Here is an 18741-nt window from a genome sequence, read left to right as displayed (position 1 = left end):
CGTTTTTATTTATTTTTGGGACAGAGAGAGACAGAGCATGATCGGGGGAGGGGCAGAGAGAGAGGGAGACACAGAATCGGAAACAGGCTCCAGGCTCTGAGCCGTCAGCCCAGAGCCTGACGCGGGGCTCGAACTCACAGACCGCGAGATCGTGACCTGGCTGAAGTCGGACGCTTAACCGACTGCGCCACCCAGGCGCCCCTCTAATAAAGATATTTAACATTTAAATATCAAACAGCGTAATTTTTCATATTAGCAGAATAAAACAAATGATCATTTCGATAAACATAGACTGAGCATTTGCCTTTAGCATTCTTGCCCTTCCAGAGCCTAGATACCTGGACGCTTGCAGGAGCCAGTTCTAACATTCTCCATCCACCTTGCTAGCAAGCAGGTGCCTCCCACTTGCTCCCCTGTAGAGCCACTCCACCCAACCCATCTGCCACTGGGACGGGACCCTCAAAAGTGCCTACTACCATGCCACACCTTGCAGCAGCCCCCATCCATTACCTCTCCAAACCAGCTCCTGCCCTGGGGAGAGGGGAAGATAACCCCCACAACAGTGCACCCATAGTTCCTACAACAATACCTCTTAGCTAGCTGTCCATGGAGCAAGCCCTGCCCTTTGGTGCCCTTGCAGCTGTGGCAGTGGCTAATTGGCAGGAAGAATGCCAGCTCCACCCACCAGTAAGCCCATGGTGGCTACAGCTAGTTTTCTCAAAACTCTGAAAACTATAAGACTCTGATGAAAGAAATTGAAGGTGACATAAACAAATGGAAAGATATACTGTGCTCATGGATTGAAAGAGTTAATATTGTTCAAATGCCCTTACTAATCAAAACAATCTACAGATTTAATGCAATCCATACCAAAATACCAACAGCATTTTTCACAGAACTAGAACAAATAATCTTAAAATGTGTACGAAACCACAAAAGACCCTGAATAGCCAAAACAATCTTGAGAAAGAACAAAGCTGGAAATCTCAGATTTCAAACTAGACTACAACACTGCAGTAATCAAAGCAGTATGATACTGGCACAAAAGTAGACATATATATATCAGTGGAACAGAATACAAGGCCCAGAAATAAACCCATCCTTAGATGGTCAATTAATCTGTGACAGAGCAGGCAAGAGTATGCAATGGGGAAAAGACAGTCTCTTCAACAAATGGTGTTGGGAAAACTGGACAGCTACATACAAGAGACTGAAACTGGACCACTTTCTTAGACCATCCACAAAAAATAAACTCGAGTGGACTAAAGACCTAAATTTGAGACCAGAAACCATAAAAACCCCCGACATGAGTACAGGTAGTACTTTCTCTAACAATGGCCCTACCAGTTTCTTTCTAGATGTTTCCTGAGGCAAAGGAAACAAAAGCAAAAGTAAACTATTGGAACTACACCAAAGTAAAAATTTTTACACAGCAAAGGAAGCCATCAACAAAATGAAAACCTACCAAATGGGAGAAGATATTTACAAATGATATATCCAAAATATAGGGGAAAAAACCCTCGCACAACTCAATATGTTTTTTTAAAACCCCAAACAAACAATTGAATTAAAAAATGGGCAGAGGACCTGAATAGACATTTCTCCAAAGAAGACATAAAGCTGGCCATGGATACATGAAAAATGCTAACATCACTAATCATCAGAGAAATGCAGATCGGATCAAAGCTACAATGAGATACCACCTCACAGCAGTGATATTGGCTAGACAAGAAATAAGACAAGAAATAATAAGTGTTGATGAGAATGTGGAGAAAAGGTAACCTTTGTGCTCTGTTGGTGGGAATGTAATTTTATGTGACCCCTGTAGAAAACAGTATGGAGAGGTTCCTCAAAAAATTAAAAATAGAAATACAATATGATCCAGTAATTCCACTTGAGTATTTACCCAAAGAAAAGGAAAACACTAATTCAGGGGCCCCTGGGTGGCTCAGTCGGTTGAGCGTCCGACTTCAGCTCAGGTCATGATCTCACAGTTTGTGAGTTTGGGCCCCGCATCAAGCTCTGTGCTGACAGCTCAGAGCCTGGAACCTGCTTCAGATTCTGTGTCTCCCTCTCTCTCTGCCCCATTCCCACTCATGCTCTGTCTCTCTCATCTTAAAAATAAATAAAACATTAAAAAAAAACACTAATTAAAAAAGATATGTGCACCCCTAGGTTTATTGCATCATTTTTTACAATAGCCAAGATGTGGAAGCAACCTAAGTGTCCATCAATACATGAATGGATAAAAAGACGTGGTGTATATATACCATGGAATATTACTCAGCCATAAAAAATGAGATATTGCCATTTGTGACAACATGGATGGAACTAGAGGGTATTGTGCTAAGTGAAATAAAATGGCATCAGTAAACATACTTAGCAGTAAATACAACAAAAGACATAAAAGACTTCTACAATTAAGAGTAAAGAACATTGATTACATGGAAAAACACACCATTTCTGAATTGGAAGTTTGAATACAGTTGAAATGTCGATTCCCCCCAAACTTATCTATAGATTAAAAGCAATCCCTGTAAGAATTCCAGCAAGATTTTTTATAGAAATTGACAAACTAATTGTAAAACAACATATGGAAATATAAATGACCTGTAATAGCTAAAGCAATTCTTTAAGGTAAACAAAATTGGAGGATTTGCACAACCTGATTTCAAGTCATACTATAATCTGCATTAATCACACAAGGAGGTATTGGCAAAAGGACAAACAAAGAAACAGAATACAGAGTCCAGAAATAGATCCACACATATTTTTTTAAGTCTACTTATTTATTTTGAGAGAGAGTGAGAGTGCACACATCTGTGAGGTGGGGGAGGGGAAATGAGCGAGAGGGAGAGAGAATCCCAAGCAGACTCCATGCTGTCAGCACAGGGACCAACTCGGTCAGACTAACCAACCATGAGATCATGACCTGAGCCGAAATCAAAAGTCGCACACTTAACTGATTGAGCCACCCAGGTGTCCCACACACATATATTTCCAATTGCTTTTGACAAAGATGGCAAGGCAATTTAGTAAGGAAAAAGGAAGTTTTCAACAAATGTAACTATTGGGCATCCATTAGAAAATAAGAACATTGGCCCTTAACTCACATCATACATAAAATTAATTTGATATGGGTCACAGACATAAATGTAAAATTATAAGTGATAAAAATTCTAGATGAAAACACAGGAGAAAATCTTTGTAGTTTTAGGGTGGGCAAAGATTTCTTAAAATACAAAAAGCATGAATGATAAAGAAAAAATGATAATCTGCACTTTATCATAATTAAAAGTTTTAGCTCTTAGGAAGTCACTCTAACATAATAAAAAGGTTGAGTCACAGACTAGAATGTGACTCGATACATATATCTCACAAAGCATTTAATCACAGAACACAGAACGAATCTTTACAATCAGATATAAAAAGATAAATAACCCAATCAAAAAGATGGACAAAATATTTGAATAGACAACTGATAAAAGAAAATATACAAATGACCAAGGATCAAATGAAATGGTGCTTAACATCATTGGTCATCAGGGAAATGCAAAAGAAACTACGTATTTAGAATGGCTAAAATAAGAAAAGACTGACAATACCAAGTGTTGGCAAGGATATGGAACAAATAGAACTTTCACATGCTGCTGGTGGGAATATAAACTGGTATATTCTTTTTTTGTAAAGTTAAATACACACCTACCTTGCAACCTAGGCATTTCACTATGGTATTTAACTCAATATAAACTGAAACATATAACCTGTGGTAGACAAAATGACCTATTAAGATGTTCAGACCCTAATCCCTGGAATCTATGAATATGGCAAGAGGGGTTTTGCAAATGTAATTAAGGGAGATCATCCTGTATCATACGGGAAAATATGATCACATGAACTCTTAAAAGCAGAGAATTTTCTCCAGCTGGAGTCAGTAGAGATGCAGCAGGAGAGAAGTCAGAGAGATTCTGAGCATATGAAAAATTTGATGTGCCTTTGATGCTTTGAGACACAGGTGGCCATGAGGAAGAGCCAGGGGGCATTCTCTAAGCCCAAAGGCTGGCCTGTGCTGGGAGCTGGCAAAGAAATGAGACCTCAGCCCTACAGCTGCAAGGAAACAGATGAACTTGGACTCTTCCCCACAGAGCTTCCAGATGAGACCCAACGATGTCCAACACCTTGACTTCAGCCTTAGAAACCCTAAGCAGAGGGTCCCAATGAGCAATTCTGTACCCAGACCTCTGACATACAGAATGGTGAGATAGCAAATGGCTAATGTTTTGAGCCCTAAATTTGTGGTAATTTGTTTCAGCAGCAATAGAAAACTGATCCATGCCCACAAAGACTTGTACACAGATATTCACTGTTTATTTGCAACAGTCAAAACCTGGAAGCAACATACATGATATAACAGGGGAACAAAATGTGGTATATCTGTGCAATGGAAAACTATCTGGTCATGAACATGAACAAACCATATGGACAAATGTCAAAATAATTGTGCCGCATAAAAGATGCCAGACACATACTGCATAATTCCACTTATGTAAAATCTAGAAAAAGCAAGTTGATCCCTGATAACAGAAAATGGATCAGTGGTTGCTGGGATTGTGGCCGAGAGAGGGAAGGGTGGAGAGAAAGGGGCGCGAGGAAACTTTTGGAGGTGATGGAAATATTCTGTCTCAACTGTGGGGCCACTTTCAGAGGTGCATACATCTGCCAACCTCATCAAATTGTATGCTTTAAGTGGATGCTTAAAGTATTTTTTGTGGGTATGGAAATTATACCTGAATTAAGTGGATTAAAAATAGAATTCAGGGGCTCCTGGGTGGCTCAGTCAGTGAAGCATCCAACTTTGGTTCAGATCATGATTTCTCAGTTCACGAGTTCAAGCCCCGCGTCGGGCTCTGTGCTGACAGCTCAGAGCCTGGAGCCTGCTTCAGATTCTATATCTTCCTCTCTCTCTGCCCTTCCCCTGTTCATGCTCTGTCTCTCTCAAAAGTAATTAAACTTTTAAAAAATAAAAAAAAATAGAAATCAAAGGCATTAAGGGGTGCCTTTCAAGAGGGTTTAAAAGAAAGGCATAACAATTTTGACAAAACAACTTTCTCTTCATTTGATTAGAAAGACATTAAATCTGACGAGTAATACAAAGGAAATGACCATAATTTCAATAGCGAGCTTTTCTGTCTAGGAACATAGTAGGTCTTTTTTCGTGCTCCGGGACAGTTTAAGCAGCATGGTTATTGTCTGCTCCTTAACAATTTAACTGAGTTCACCCATAAAATAATCTGGGCTAGCTAGGTGCCAGGGGAACGGGGTGGATTGTGGCCAGGAAGGACAGGTGTGCTTTCACTGTTTTTTTTTTCTTTTTTAAAGATTTTATTAAAAGTATTTACAAAGCCATATCCAGACTCCAGATCCGGCTGCCAACAAGACCCTGTTACACTATGGGCACTGGCCGTGGCATGGCAGGTGACTCTGGTTTCCCACCCTTCTGTTCCAAGAGGGGAGCGGTAGGTAGTGTCTCAACTTTGGGTTCCACAATGCTCACGTGATCAGGCAGGGACTTCTTAGGGCCAGTCTTACCACTTGGGTCCCAGGGAAAAACAGTCTTCACTTTGACGCCCAGCATACCCTGACTCAGCAGCACATGCAGTGTGAAAGTACTAGTTAACAGGGTTCCCCCTATGAATCATCAGGCTATCCACAAAATTCATGGATTTAGTCCTCTGTCCTCGGAGTTTCCCACACCCCTCAACCTCACAGCCTTTGGCCCCACTCTCCGTGATGAGTGGACGCCACAGCACCGCAAGGCCTCCGCACTGCAAGGCCTCCTAGGAGTTTGTAGGTGGAGACTCTGCCTGGGTGATAGCACACAGACCTCTTGTGGCCACCTTTTCAGCATAAAGCTCTGCACTGATCTCAGAGAAACCAAACCTCTTCTGAACCACAACACTCAATTCCTGGATCCACTGGCCCAAGAACATTCTGCATCCTGGTGACCAAGATAATGATTTCTGTCCTGGTTGGTGTAACTCAGACCTCACCTATAGAATGGCTATCTTCAGTCAGCTCCCGAGTGAGAAACCCATTCAGTTCAACTTTGAAGATGCCACCGGCCACAAACTTCCTCTTCTTGGAAATTTGTCCCGCCATCTTGCTGCCATGTGCCACCTAAAGCAAAGGCATGCGTTCGCTGTTAATAACAAGGGTGGAGTTTGGATTCAAAGACCAGTCGTTCCCAGTCACTGGTTGATCATGGCCTTCTGAACAGTCTCCGGGTTAGTGATCTCCATTCAGTTTTAGATGCATGTTTTCAGTCAGATATTTATAAGTGCAGACAGAGCTTTTAGCGAACACTGTAGATGGCCACCCCGTATCTCCTCAGCCCATGGCTGAGTTTGGCAACAGGGTGGTTCCTTCCCACACAGATGACAGCTTCCACCACCAAGGGTTGTCAGACTAAAGGCTTTTCCAGCACCACCCAAGCTTTCGGAGAGCCTGAAAGTGGCAAAAAGTTAACATCCCAAGAGCAACTCTCAACCAAAGAAGGAAAGTGTCCCAAAGGACAATTTCCCAACTTCCCCATCTCTCTATGGGATGCTTGGAATGCATTCCTCATGAAGCCTCACACAGCCTCTGTGGGAGTGGGCCAACCCATTACTGCTGCATCCTTCTCTGTCTCCCTACCCCATGGCCTCCCTCCCACTTCCTGAAACCACCTCCCAGATGAACAACCAACCCGTACCCAGGTCCTTGTCTCTGGGTCTGCTGTATCCTATGGTACTATTTCATTCATTTGTAACAAGACACACACAAAATACACATTTTACAAAGACAAGATAAACAACATTTAAAATAATATATGTATTAACACATTTTGCTCTCACCCAAATATTAATTATGATATTCCTAGTGAGTGCCAATGTGATTAATTGTTCTTCATTATTTTCGAAAATCTTGATGAACACTTTGTGAGGCAGCAATTCGGAAGCCTGGTTCCTGATACTTGGCTTCATGGTTTTGATAACTAAAAAGGCACTTCAGAAAGCTATGTGAATCCAAATGGGGAACAGGCATCACTAAATCATGTGCTCACTTTCCAGTCTGTCTACCAACTATAGTTTCTGTTAAAAGCCAGCCAGGGAATGCTGGTCTTCCCTGATGTGGGTCAGTGTTCTTGCTCACTGATTGGGAAAAACTGCAATTTCATGTTTTCAACTAATTGGATCAAAGCCCATAGAAATCATGCATTTTGGAAGGTTTAGGTCTGGTTAGACAAGTGTACGTATTTGCCAAAACTCTGAAATGAGTGCCTTTGAAGGTGATTTGCTACTGCTTTTCGGGTAATTGAAAAGTTCAGGTAATTTGTTGGTGCCTTGATGGCTAACAGGTTGCTTCAGGATGTTCCCAGAAAAATTTTCTAGGAAATTCAGGCAGTCCCCTAGATGGTTCTCTGCTGTCTTGAGTGAAGCAGAGTTCTTCTGCCTTGGGGCCTGGGAGGCCTTGCAAAGCAGAGATAAGGCTGGGCCGTTGGGGAACTTAGGGCAGAAATAAATCATCTGTCAGGTATGTCTCCTACAACAGATGCTTCCTTTTGGTGGTGTCAGCCTGACCTGACCCTGGGCTCTGCCTCCCCTTCATACATCTGCCAAGGCCCCCAGGTAGGAAAGACCACTTTCCTGGGCTACATGGAGAACAGATGGAGGCCTGCCAACAGGGAGCAGGGGACCCTGAAGCACACAGGTTCTCCAACCCCCCAAAATGGGACTCTGAATGTGGCTCCTGCTCTCCTCCTCCTTGCCCACCTCCTCCTCCTCAGCTTCCTGCAGGGAGAAGGTTCACTTTTCTCTGCTACCCCAGCTTCAGAGAAGCTCTGCTTGAATTGAAATGGCACCCTGGACTCATCAATGCAGATTCCCTTCCTCTTGACAAAAATGAGAGTGTCACCCAGGCCTGATTCCTTGCAGAAGTAAGACAGACTGTGGTCCACTCATCAGCTTTGGACCCTACGAGGCTGAAATAGCTGGTCTGCATTGTCTAAACCTCATGAATTAGCCATTGTTTTGTCCTTTTCACAGACAAGGACACGGAGGCTAAGTTGCTTACCTGAAACCCACAGCAGCTGTGCCTCCTACAGGAGCCCAGTCTTGGGAGGGAGGACACCAGCGTGATGATGGGGTGGATTAAAAGTTGCCTGAAAAGGCACATGGGGCTTCTAGCAATTAGGAAGATACACATTAAAGCAACCATGAGCTACTATTTCATACCCATGAGATAAGAAAAAACATTTAAGCCTAATGATACCATGGGTCAGAGAAGGTCTGGGGAAACCCTCACACATTATGGTGGGAATGTAAATTTGGCAATAAAGAACAAAGGCAAAGGTGCTATGGCACTTCTGGATGATTCCTAGAGATGCTTACACATGTGGCCAAGGAAACATGAAGAAGGACACTCACTACCTGGAAATCACATGGTGCCTGGCATCAGGCGTCTATGTGTGAGACAGAAATGGCAAAAAGAAAAATGTTAACTGGTGTTTATGATTTTCATGAATTTATGATTATCATCTGATTTTTAAAAATTATTCAAAAATACACGAACAAAAAGGCAACTTAGCCTGGTGTGAAGTTGTACCAACGGCCCACAAATGTAGGCCACATGCTGACCCCAAACTAAATCTCAATTAGAGCCTGGTTTGGGAAACACGAGACTGGGGTCTCAGAGCCTCCGGAAAGTTCTCAGAGTCTGGAGTTGTCCGCCAACCAACAGTCCTGATGTCACCAGGAGGCTGATAGAAACAGACCAGCTGCTTGCCTGCCCTTGGGGGCTCATGGTCTGGTAGGAGACCTGGGTTGCAGGCCTACACTCAGGTCAAGGGCATCGCCCTGTCCATAGAGATTAGAAGTGCATGAAGTGAGGGGCACTTGGGTGGTTCAGTCGGTTGAGTGTCCAACTTCGGCTGAGTTCATGCTCTCATGGTTCATGGCTTCGAGTCCCGAGTTGGTCTCTGCGCTGACAGCTCAGAGCCCAGAGTGTGCTTCAGATTCTGTGCCTCCTTTTCTCTCTGCCTTTCCCTCGCTCGCATTCTATCTCTCTCTCAAAAATAAAGAAACATTTTTAAATACTTAAAAAGAAACAAAGAAGTGCATGATGTGAACACAACTCCATGTCCTGTGAGGAGTCCCATGGCCCTGCTGCAAATTCCCCTGCCCATCTCTGGTGGAGGTGGTTGGCTTCTGCTAAGCTCTTTATTTTTAACTCTGCATCTGTAGTCTAACCCTCAGTCTCCGCTGCTGCCTCCACCCAAACGTGGATGTCGCGTCTGCCCCAAGATTTCCCCTTCCCACTCCAAAGCATGGAAAGCCAAGGTCATGAGAGATCCATAAAAACAAGTTAGATCCAAGGGCAGGCTTCATGGAGGAGGTGTCCTTCTGGGCCTCGCGGAAGGAGAAGACAGAGGGATGGAGGGTTCCAGAGACTGGGGAAGGTGCTCGGGCACTCATAAACTCAGAGGTGCAACCACAGCAGGAGTATGCCTGGGGCCATCCGCGGAGAGCCATGGGTACCAGGCAAGAAGGGGATTCTTGCCAGAAGGAGCTTGTATCTTCAGTCCTAGTCTGGCATGTAAACTTGCTAGAATATACCAACCTGTGCACACCTGCAACTGTTCATTGAGCCACATGCCGGGCCCTGGATGCCACAATGACGCTCAATGTGTCCACACCATGACCCCCTCTCTCGCAGGGTGACCACGTTTACTCCACTTGTCCTCCCTCACAGATCACAAAGGGGCACCCGGGGGTGACCTGTCAGTCAAGAACCAGAGCCTGATTTCTGTCCACCTTCCTGTCCCACAAGCTGCAGAAGCTGCAAGGCCGTGTCCTGCTGCTGACACCGCACACTACCTCATCTGAGCGTCTAGATTGTACCTCTTCTGTTTCTCTCCTGTCCATTAACTGTGACTCTTTGGGTTGCAAGTGCCAGGAAACACAACTCCAACCTGCCAAGGGAAAAAAAAAAAGAAAAAGAGGGGAGACTTATTGGCGCAGGTAACTAGACTTTCGGGCACAGCGGAATTGGGGAGCTCAAGCAATGTCGTCGGGACTTGTTCTCTCCTCTACGTTAGTCTCTGTGTGTGCTGCGGCCCCAGCCTCTGCTCCCAGGACGCCCCAGCAGAAAAGGGGTTCTCTTTCCTTATAGTTCCAGCAAAACCCCCAAGATTACATCCAGATCACATTCCCACCCGGAAGCCTATCACAGGGACGAAGGGGTGGAGCACTACTGGCAGGCCTGGGTCATCTGCCCACTGTGACTCCAGGGAGTGGAGCAGCCCCCAAACCTTAGAGGCTCAAAGTGGGGGCAGAGGGGCTCTTTGAAGGAAAACGGAGATGCCGTTATCTGTGGCAGGAACATGCGTGATGTACAGGAAAAAGCAGTACAACTTCTGCCTCGTTTCTGTGCTCCCCGAGTTTAGGGAGGGTCCAGCACAGGGTCTAGGACATGCTCCTCCTTGGTTTATACGATAGATAGACGGGGAGATGCATGGGTCGGGGGGACAGCGGCTACTATCGCTCTACTGCGTCACTTGGGATGTTTGGCCAGAGCAGGGACCTGTGCCATAGGACCACTGTCTGCCCAGAACTGAGACTCCAGCATGAGAGGCAGGAGGGCAGCGTTCTGGAAAGAGGAACAGGAGAGGGGAAAGCGGGGGTCTGGATGGGACACTAGGATAGGACGAGGGCCAGTAAAGTGAATTGTGAAGCTTGACAGCTTCCTTGACTAGTGAAGCCCTGGGAGCTAGCCCTGGGTGAAATTGCCGTGCAGGCCTGTGTGGGTGCTGGTCTGGGACCATGCAGCCACGCTTGGAAGGGAACAGGGCGGGGGGAGGTCTCTGCAGAGGGGATTCCCATATCTGGTGCTGCCTACCTGCTTTGGTCCAGCTCCCGGGCTTGGAATCTTCCACCAAGACTCCTCACAGGCCACGGCTGGAACTCTCCTGGGCCTCTTAGCATCCTTTCCCGACACCTCCCCAATGGGAGGAGGAGAAGGTCCACCAGACAGCAGCTTCCCTGCCTTGTCCAGCCTGGCTTCGCCCTGGGGAGGGGATGGGGGTGGGGAGGAAACGCCATGGACCCAGAGCACTCTATCCAGCCCTCCATCAGCTTTCCCAAGGCCCCGAGACTCCAGACCTACCCTTCCACCAGGCCTTGAAAAAGTCAGAAAACAAAAGACTGAAAAAAGTCTCTGGATGCAGGAGTGAAATACTGGGTCATGAATATGGTAAGTCATCTTATTAGAATTTGCTGATTGATTGATTATAGACTCGCTAATCCCCTGGATTCAAATGTACCTGGAGAATAGGTGAAAACTTGTGAATTCTAGGCAAATATCGTAGGACAATGCCAAACCTGTTTTCTTTAAAGGGACTTATCCGATAATTTTTGGCTTTAAATTCTACATGGATATTTCATAAATATCCCATACATTTAATATTTTAACAATTTTACATCAGTAAAGGTACTTTAGTACCTGACTTGTATATTTATGTGACTATTGTTAGAAGTGACTAATTGGGTTTGATTAGCTCCATCATTAATATTCTGTCCATAATTTAACATGCTTCAATAAAATACCCTAAAGCAGTGTAATGATTAGATTTCAGGAATATGTGTTTTGCAATTAAGTTCCTCTTGATTTTGATATGCAGATGAAGAAATGGTGGTCTCATTTAAAAAAAAAAACTGCCCTTATTAACTCAGCAGTATACTCTGAAGATTAGGTAAGAAATCCAAGATTTTCTCTTTGTATATGCTAGTTAAAATGTATTTCAATCAAGCCTATGTGGGCAAATCAGATTTGATTAGTTTAAGTTCACAGTCATTCTATCTAAATGAATAATGTGTCACCTAACATTGCAAAAATTTGATTAATAGTTTATCAGTTAATTAAAAACGGGGTTTAATTTTTCTTTTTTAGGAAAATGCAAGGTAGATATTCCTTGTGTTCATCATAAATGCAAATTATTTCAGCTTGAATCTATTGTTCGTTTTTTGCTTCTTAGCCAACTGGCGAGAAAAATAAAGCTCTTGGAAATATCTCTGGGAGGGAGGAGCAGCGAAACTTTCTTTGCTCCCACGGGTGGCTGTCGCCTGTGTCCGGGCTGGGAAGTTTGTTCCGGAAGGAGCAGCTTCCCTGGCTTCTTCAGGCATTTCAGCCCCGTCTCTCCCAAGCCCCATCCCCCTGCAGCCTTTGGCCACAAGACTTTTCCAAATGACAACTTTTTTCACCTTGTTCAGTTTGTCTGTGGGTCCAAGCCAGGAAGCCAAAGGAGTCACTTTCCCCAGGAACCTGAGATCCAACACTAGAGCAAAGGGAACCACCAGGTCACTACTGTCCTCCTAGGGACAGGCTCCCCACAAGCAGTCATTAGAGCCTCAGGGTGCCTCCCTCGCCCTGGGTGGCTCCTTCACTGAAAGGCTGCTGGGTAGACTGAGCCAAGGGTGGTTCTTCCAGGCACTGTCCGTGGGAGGTTGGCACTGTGAGGCAGGGAAGCGGGAGGAAGGAGGCCAGTCCAGAGTGGAGGAACGCACGCAGTCCTACTGCGGGGACCTGGGACACAACCCATCCGGAGGACAAGGGAACTGGGCTATTTATCCACAGCTTCTTTTGTCATCGACTGGAGGCTATTCCCTGAGTTGCAACAGCTGGCACTTCCCACCTGTTCTGCACACAGGCACAGCAGGCCCCCTCGGCCAGGCCATCTCGGGTCCCCAAGCAGAGCGCCAGGCACGGGCTCAGCTGCATGCAGGGAACAGCGAATGCTGAAGGGCAGGGGCAGGGCATCCCCAGAACTTCCCACAGGGGTCCTGAGCTGACCGTCTGTCCCGTCCATCCACCCAAATTCACTGTTAGCTCTGGGAGCACCTGCCATCGTCAGCATTTGTCAAGAACAACAAATGCTCATCAGGAAACAACCTTGCCCCAGGCACAATTGTAGGTGCTGTGGCTGCAGCTGTGAACAAATCTGGCCAGGTGAGGGACAAGAGAAAGTCTTGATGGCCGAGGATAGAGAGAGAGAGAGAGAAGGGAGCCAAGTGGAAATGACATGGGGAGCAGGAGGTGGGCAGGTCACTGCAGCCGGGCTGTCAGACTGCTGCCCCCAGTCACCCCAGAGTTCTGCACACGTCAGTGTTACCCTGAAGGCCCCCGGAATCACCCACGGCACAGCATGTATAGGTCCAGGCTCCCAGTTCTGCGCAGTAAAACTTATGTGTGCTCGAGTTTAGGAAACTCCAAGCTGGACCAAAGGATGTATGGGCATTCGAGCCACTCTGCACAAAGATCAATTCCCTGGGAACAAGCCGGGATGGATTCCCTGCCAGCCTGATGCTCCCTGTTCTAACATAGAGCCCTTCTGGCCCCATACACTCAAAAAGATGGGTATGTTGTGGCAAGGAGGGAGGTGATAATGCCCGAACAAGCACTTGGCCCACAGTTGTACTTGGGTAAAGCAGGCTGGATTTGAAGCTAAATCTTGTTTGATCAGACTCACAGCCTTCATGGGGCAAAGAGTCTCTGTCACCCGCTGGCATTCCTGTTGTGGCTGCGCTGGAAAGCTACCTCTCTGGACCTGAATCCTCTTCTCAGAACCCTTCTGAAAGCAGCCCCCAGCCTGGGTTTAGGTTCCGTAGTGGGCGTGCAGGTCAAATATGCAACTGAGGCATGCCTGGGCCTGACTGGGGTGACATGCACTGTTGTTCTGCATTGGGGGTGGGGGGGTGCCGAAGCAGGTGCTGGCATTTTAAAGACCCCCACCCCCCAGGTGACAGCCATGCACAGCCAGGATTGAGGAACCCAGGGGCTAGGTGGGGGTCCTGGGAAGAAGATGAGAACCAGATTCTGACCCTGCCATCCAGGAACTTCCTGGCTGAGCCCCAAGACACCTGTAGAGCAGATCATGCAGACAGAGAACACCCCAGGTCCCAGGGAGTCAGGGAGAGGGCCAACCAGGGAGGAAGCAGGTGTAGAAGCTGGAGCTTCCTGCCACCACAGGAGCTGGGTGTTGGCTAGATTTGTAAAATTGAACTCCTGTCACTCAATCCCAGGGAGCATGGGGACACACTGGGAATAGAAACTTTTCGGAGTCATTTAAGTTGCTAGTCGTTTTATTTTATTTTTTATTTTTTTAAGGTTATTTATTTATTTTGAGGGAAAGTGTGTGAGCAGGGGAGGGGCAGAGAGAGAGAGAGAGAGAGAGAGAGAGAGAGAGAAGGAATCCCAAGCAGGCTCCATGCAGTCAGCGCAGAGCCCAACATGGGGCTTTAACTCACAAACTGTGAGATCATGACCTGAGCCGAAACCAAGAGTTGGATGCTTATCGAACTGAGCCAGCCAGGAGCCCCGAGCTGCAAGTCATTTTAAATCATCCTCCCCAGGCTCTTGGACAACCCTGGGGTGACTGGGGAGGAGGGGGTGCTTCCCAAGGAGGCCAGTCCAGCAACAAGTCCATGGCCTGCCTGATGTGGCTGCTCCGGCTGCCCCCCCATGGCCCCTCCGCACACAAGCTGTGCAGGGCACCCCACCTGCTTCCTCCCTGCGGCCACCCAGCACCTTAGCATGCTCCAGGGAAATGCAGGTTCCCAGCTGGGCACTAGCCATCCTCCGGACCCCCCAGCCCTTACTCTCTGCCTCTGCCCAGGCTGGAAGTCAGGGATATTTCTGTTCTTCCTATTTATGGGATACACGAATACCTCAAGACAGGGCCTGTTAAGGGCAGGCTAGGGCAAAGGGAAGGAGAACCTTTTCTCCCAGGCCATCCATTCCTGATGAACATCATAGTGTTGCCACTGTGTCCAGTGAGGGTTTCCAGGGAGTCTCTGTGGGTCTGTCGAAAACCACTGAATTGCTTTATGTAGATGTATTCAGTTTACCTTAACTTATGTAACCTTGCTTTGGCATTTTGTTGTGACTTAATATACTGGACGCTTGCACAAGTGGAAGTGGTCTAGGCTTCTCCTGACCCTTGGGAGGCCCAGACTTGAGGGCCATGTCCTAGAGAAGACTCTGGGTAGAAAGAGGGACCCTACTGAGGAGGCAGTAATTATGGCACACCAGGCACTGGGTGTCAGTGCCTCCGCATGGACCAGCCAACTCCTATGAACTTATCCGGTCCTCACGAAAACCTGATGAGATCACAGCTATTCATGTTATCGGTACTTTATAGCTGAGGAGCCAGAGGCACAGAAAGGTTAAGTAGCTCCACCAAGGTCACATAGCTAGCAATGGGCAGAGGCAAGATTCAAGCACAGACAGCTCGTTCCAGAGCCCAGATGGTCATTCTTGCTGCTTTCCCATCTCCAACGTCACAGCGGCAACCTCTGTTTATCCAATCTCCTGCAGAGATTTTCACATCTCACAAGCAAGGAAGGAACTACTATTCCCAGTTTACTGATGAACAAAATGAGCTAAAGAGACTTCCCAGTGTCGTGTCCTGGTTCCCTGTCTAGGGCACCTGTCTCCCATCCTTGGGCTGTCTGCCCTTTGTTCACAGCTCCCATGAACTCAGGTGCCTCATTTTCTAGCATGCAGCAAAGGCCCATACATATTCAAGGGCCGGACCCCCCTGCTGTTGGGAAGATGAGAGAAGACAAATTGTCAGCGTTGTGTGTGTTGGGGTGCCTGTGCACGTGTGTGTGTTTAAAGAAAGATCTCTAAAATTCCCCAGTAATAAACTCTGATGACATCATCTCTCAGGCAAGTTCAGGAAGGGCTCTGAACATTTTGAAAATCAGGATTTTGTGCGTGGGGCCGGTGGTGTGTGAGTGGCTGTGTGTAGCTGTGTTTTTCAGAGCAAGTTTTCCTGTATGAAAACAATATCAAGAAACCCCATATGTCAGTGTCTAGACATTTAGAATTTGGACTATTTCTGCTTCAACAAGAACTGTCTGGAAAGATGGCAGACTGGACCAGCTTATTTCTGGGGAACAGGGCTGGAGTGACATGAGAACGGCAAGATTTAAAGTCGAAACCTCATGTCTCGCCCCCGGAGCCCTGGCTTTCAGGGTTGCCTGGCTCCTGCAAACGGCAGAGACTGGCTCCCCATTGGGAGCCTGGCTAACGCAGCCTTCATCAGGCGTCATAGATTCCAAGTACTGGCCCACATGTGCGGGAGAGGGAGCTGGGTCTGGTCACTAGCTCCCCATCTACTGGCCAACACAGAAGGCAGGGGGCGTGGAGCTCCCTGCAGGCCCTGCAGCCTCCGGGCTCCACTGCAGCTGCTTACAGAAAGACCTCCCTCTACAGATGGGGCCCTGAGGAGGCCCAGTGTGAGCTTCTGAGGGCACCATCAGTCCTGCATCTGTGGCTCGAGGCGCTAAGCAGGGTGGGCCTCGCTCTCCTGGCTGGCTGGTCCCAAGACTAGGTAAAGGCCCTTCTCCCTGCTGGCGGGCCAAGTGCTGATGAAGGGTGGCAGGTAGTTTGGGGGAAGTTAGCAAAGCAGTTTGGTATTTCTGCTAACATGGATTGAATTCCTATTAGTCATTTATACACCACTCACTCATCAAATGCCTTCTGAGCACCAAGCATGCACAAGGCCCAGTGCTGGGCCCTCAGTGGTAAAGCAGGAAGAAGGACAGCATCCAGACATACCAGGTCCCTGCCGTCCAGGAAGCACAACCGGGCAGGGAGGCCGAGAACGCGTGCTCTACAGACACTGGCACGGGCAGCTGCTACCTGCTGTACTGGAGGCAAAGCTGCGGAGGAGGCAGAGGAGCCCCGAGCCCAGGGCGGGGGGCAGCCATGGGGAGATGGCCTCACTGTGGGCCCAGGTGTCGACAAGCCCCCCCACGCCTCACAAGAGTTTTCTCAGGTGCAGGAAGTGCGCTTGAGCAAAGTCAAGGACCTTGCCCACACCGCTCACCAGTAAGTGGTAAGGCTGCAATTCAGACCAAAGCCTAATGGCCTACACCTCCCCTCCAGCTAGAACCAGCCTCATGTGCAGGGCCCCTGGGGCCAGCCGTGAGGTGTGAATAGCACATTTAGAGACCACTGAGGTGGCCCCTTGGGATAAAATCAACCCTCCTTTGTTGGATAAAGTCATGCTGGATGGGTGCCAGGTCATTCACTGGGCTACTCTGCCCACCACACTAACCCCAGACCTGAAACTGGTCACTGCACATAGGACACTTGGACACTCACAAGCCATTTCCTGTGGGGGAGAAGCATTATTAGTCACCTGTCATGCAGAGCAGCCCTGTGCCAAATGATGCAGTTTAGACCAGAGGCATCACAGCCCACCTCTGCCCCAGGGACCCAGGGAGCTGCCTTTCTCCCTGGGGAGCTGTGACCAGAGAGCAATCAGCAGATGAACATGACCGAACAGTGAACAGAATTCCCCATTCTCCCACTTCTACATGTCTCTGAAATCCCCTGTGTTTCGGCCACAAGAGTTTACCCAGTGAGCATGTCCACCCAGCAGGCTTCATGTCTTCTCAGGGCTCTGGGCTCTGGGTCTGGTCTGCACAAGGACACTCCACACCACAGATGTCTGGAGGCCTGGGTCCACCCCTCACCCCACAGCACTCCGCCCACCTGATGCCCAGCCTTGTGGGAACAGCCTCAGGCCCAGTCTGCAATGCTGTGCTTCAGCACCAGGGCCAGGGCCCGGCCCCCTCACGTTCACCCACACGGTCATGCCACAGATGTTTCTTGAGGGTCCTGTGTGCCAGTCCCTGACTTAAGTGTAAGGCGAAAAACAATAAAAGTTTCCGTCTTCTGAGAACTGAACAACTGAAGAGACAGCAGTGAATCCAGTAAACAAAAAACCACTTACAAAAAACAATGGTAAAGGGTGATAACTGCTGCGTAGGAAAAGAATGGGGCACCCTGAGAGAGAACACCGCGGGAACTCAAGTCACACAGGCTGTCAGGGAAGCCTCTGCTCGGGCTGTGTACACCAGGTGCCTCATAGATGCTCACAATTTGGTGAACATGACTAAAGGTTATAGAGGAAAGAGGACAAGACAAGACAGGGGAAAGGGGCCCAAAGTGGGGCAGTGGGATCAGAACAGAAAGAGAAACCCTGGCATGCGAGCCCTCTGCAGAGATGCAGAACAAAAGCCCAAGGTGAAGGTGGCAAATGTGGCCCTGAAGCAGGTCGGCTGGCCCAGGGGATGAAATGCGTCTCACACCCTGGGTTCTGAGATCACTGGTGGGGGCGTCAGACCCAGCAGGAAGTGGAGACTTAGCTCACTGAAGGAGTTGTGCCATTTATGGAACACTTCTGGCTGTAAAACAGGAAGCCAGGGCATTACCAACGCTCCTGAGCTGCAGCCCTGAGCACTGAGCCCAAGGTGCCAGCTCTGCCTCCTCTGGAGACGGACCCAATGACAAGCTCCCTGAACCATAGGCAGTGGCTGGGCACAGTGAGAGTGAGGCAAGATGGGAGGGTCCCCATAATGCCTGTCTGCAAGATCCAGTAGGCTCCAGATCCAGGGCACACATGGGACACCAGGTCCCAAGTTCTCATGAGAGGCTCAGCAGTCCAGTTTCTTCTCCTCCTCCCACTCCTCCTCCTAAAAGTAACCTCTACCACCAACGTAAGGCTCAAACTCAAGACCCTGAGATCAAGAGTCGCATGCTCTATTGACTTAGCCAGCCAGGCACCCCTGTCTGGCTTCCTTCTCAAGACAATTTCTCCCCGAAGTCAAAATGGCCATGGCCCCAGGCTAAGCT

At 47.9% G+C, this 18741-nt stretch overlaps 1 pseudogene; it reads right to left on the bottom strand.

Moving 5' to 3' along the window:
- Nucleotides 1-383: 383 nt before the first annotated feature.
- On the bottom strand, nt 384-6162 carry LOC112851238 (small ribosomal subunit protein uS3 pseudogene; annotated as a pseudogene).
- Nucleotides 6163-18741: the final 12579 nt, after the last annotated feature.

The sequence above is a fragment of the Puma concolor genome, chromosome E2 (assembly GCF_028749965.1).
Source record: "Puma concolor isolate L17-30 chromosome E2, mPumCon1.1.hap2, whole genome shotgun sequence".
Lineage (NCBI taxonomy): Eukaryota > Metazoa > Chordata > Mammalia > Carnivora > Felidae > Puma > Puma concolor.
Note: the sequence above shows the minus strand (reverse complement) of the source record. Positions and strands in the feature narration are given on the sequence as shown.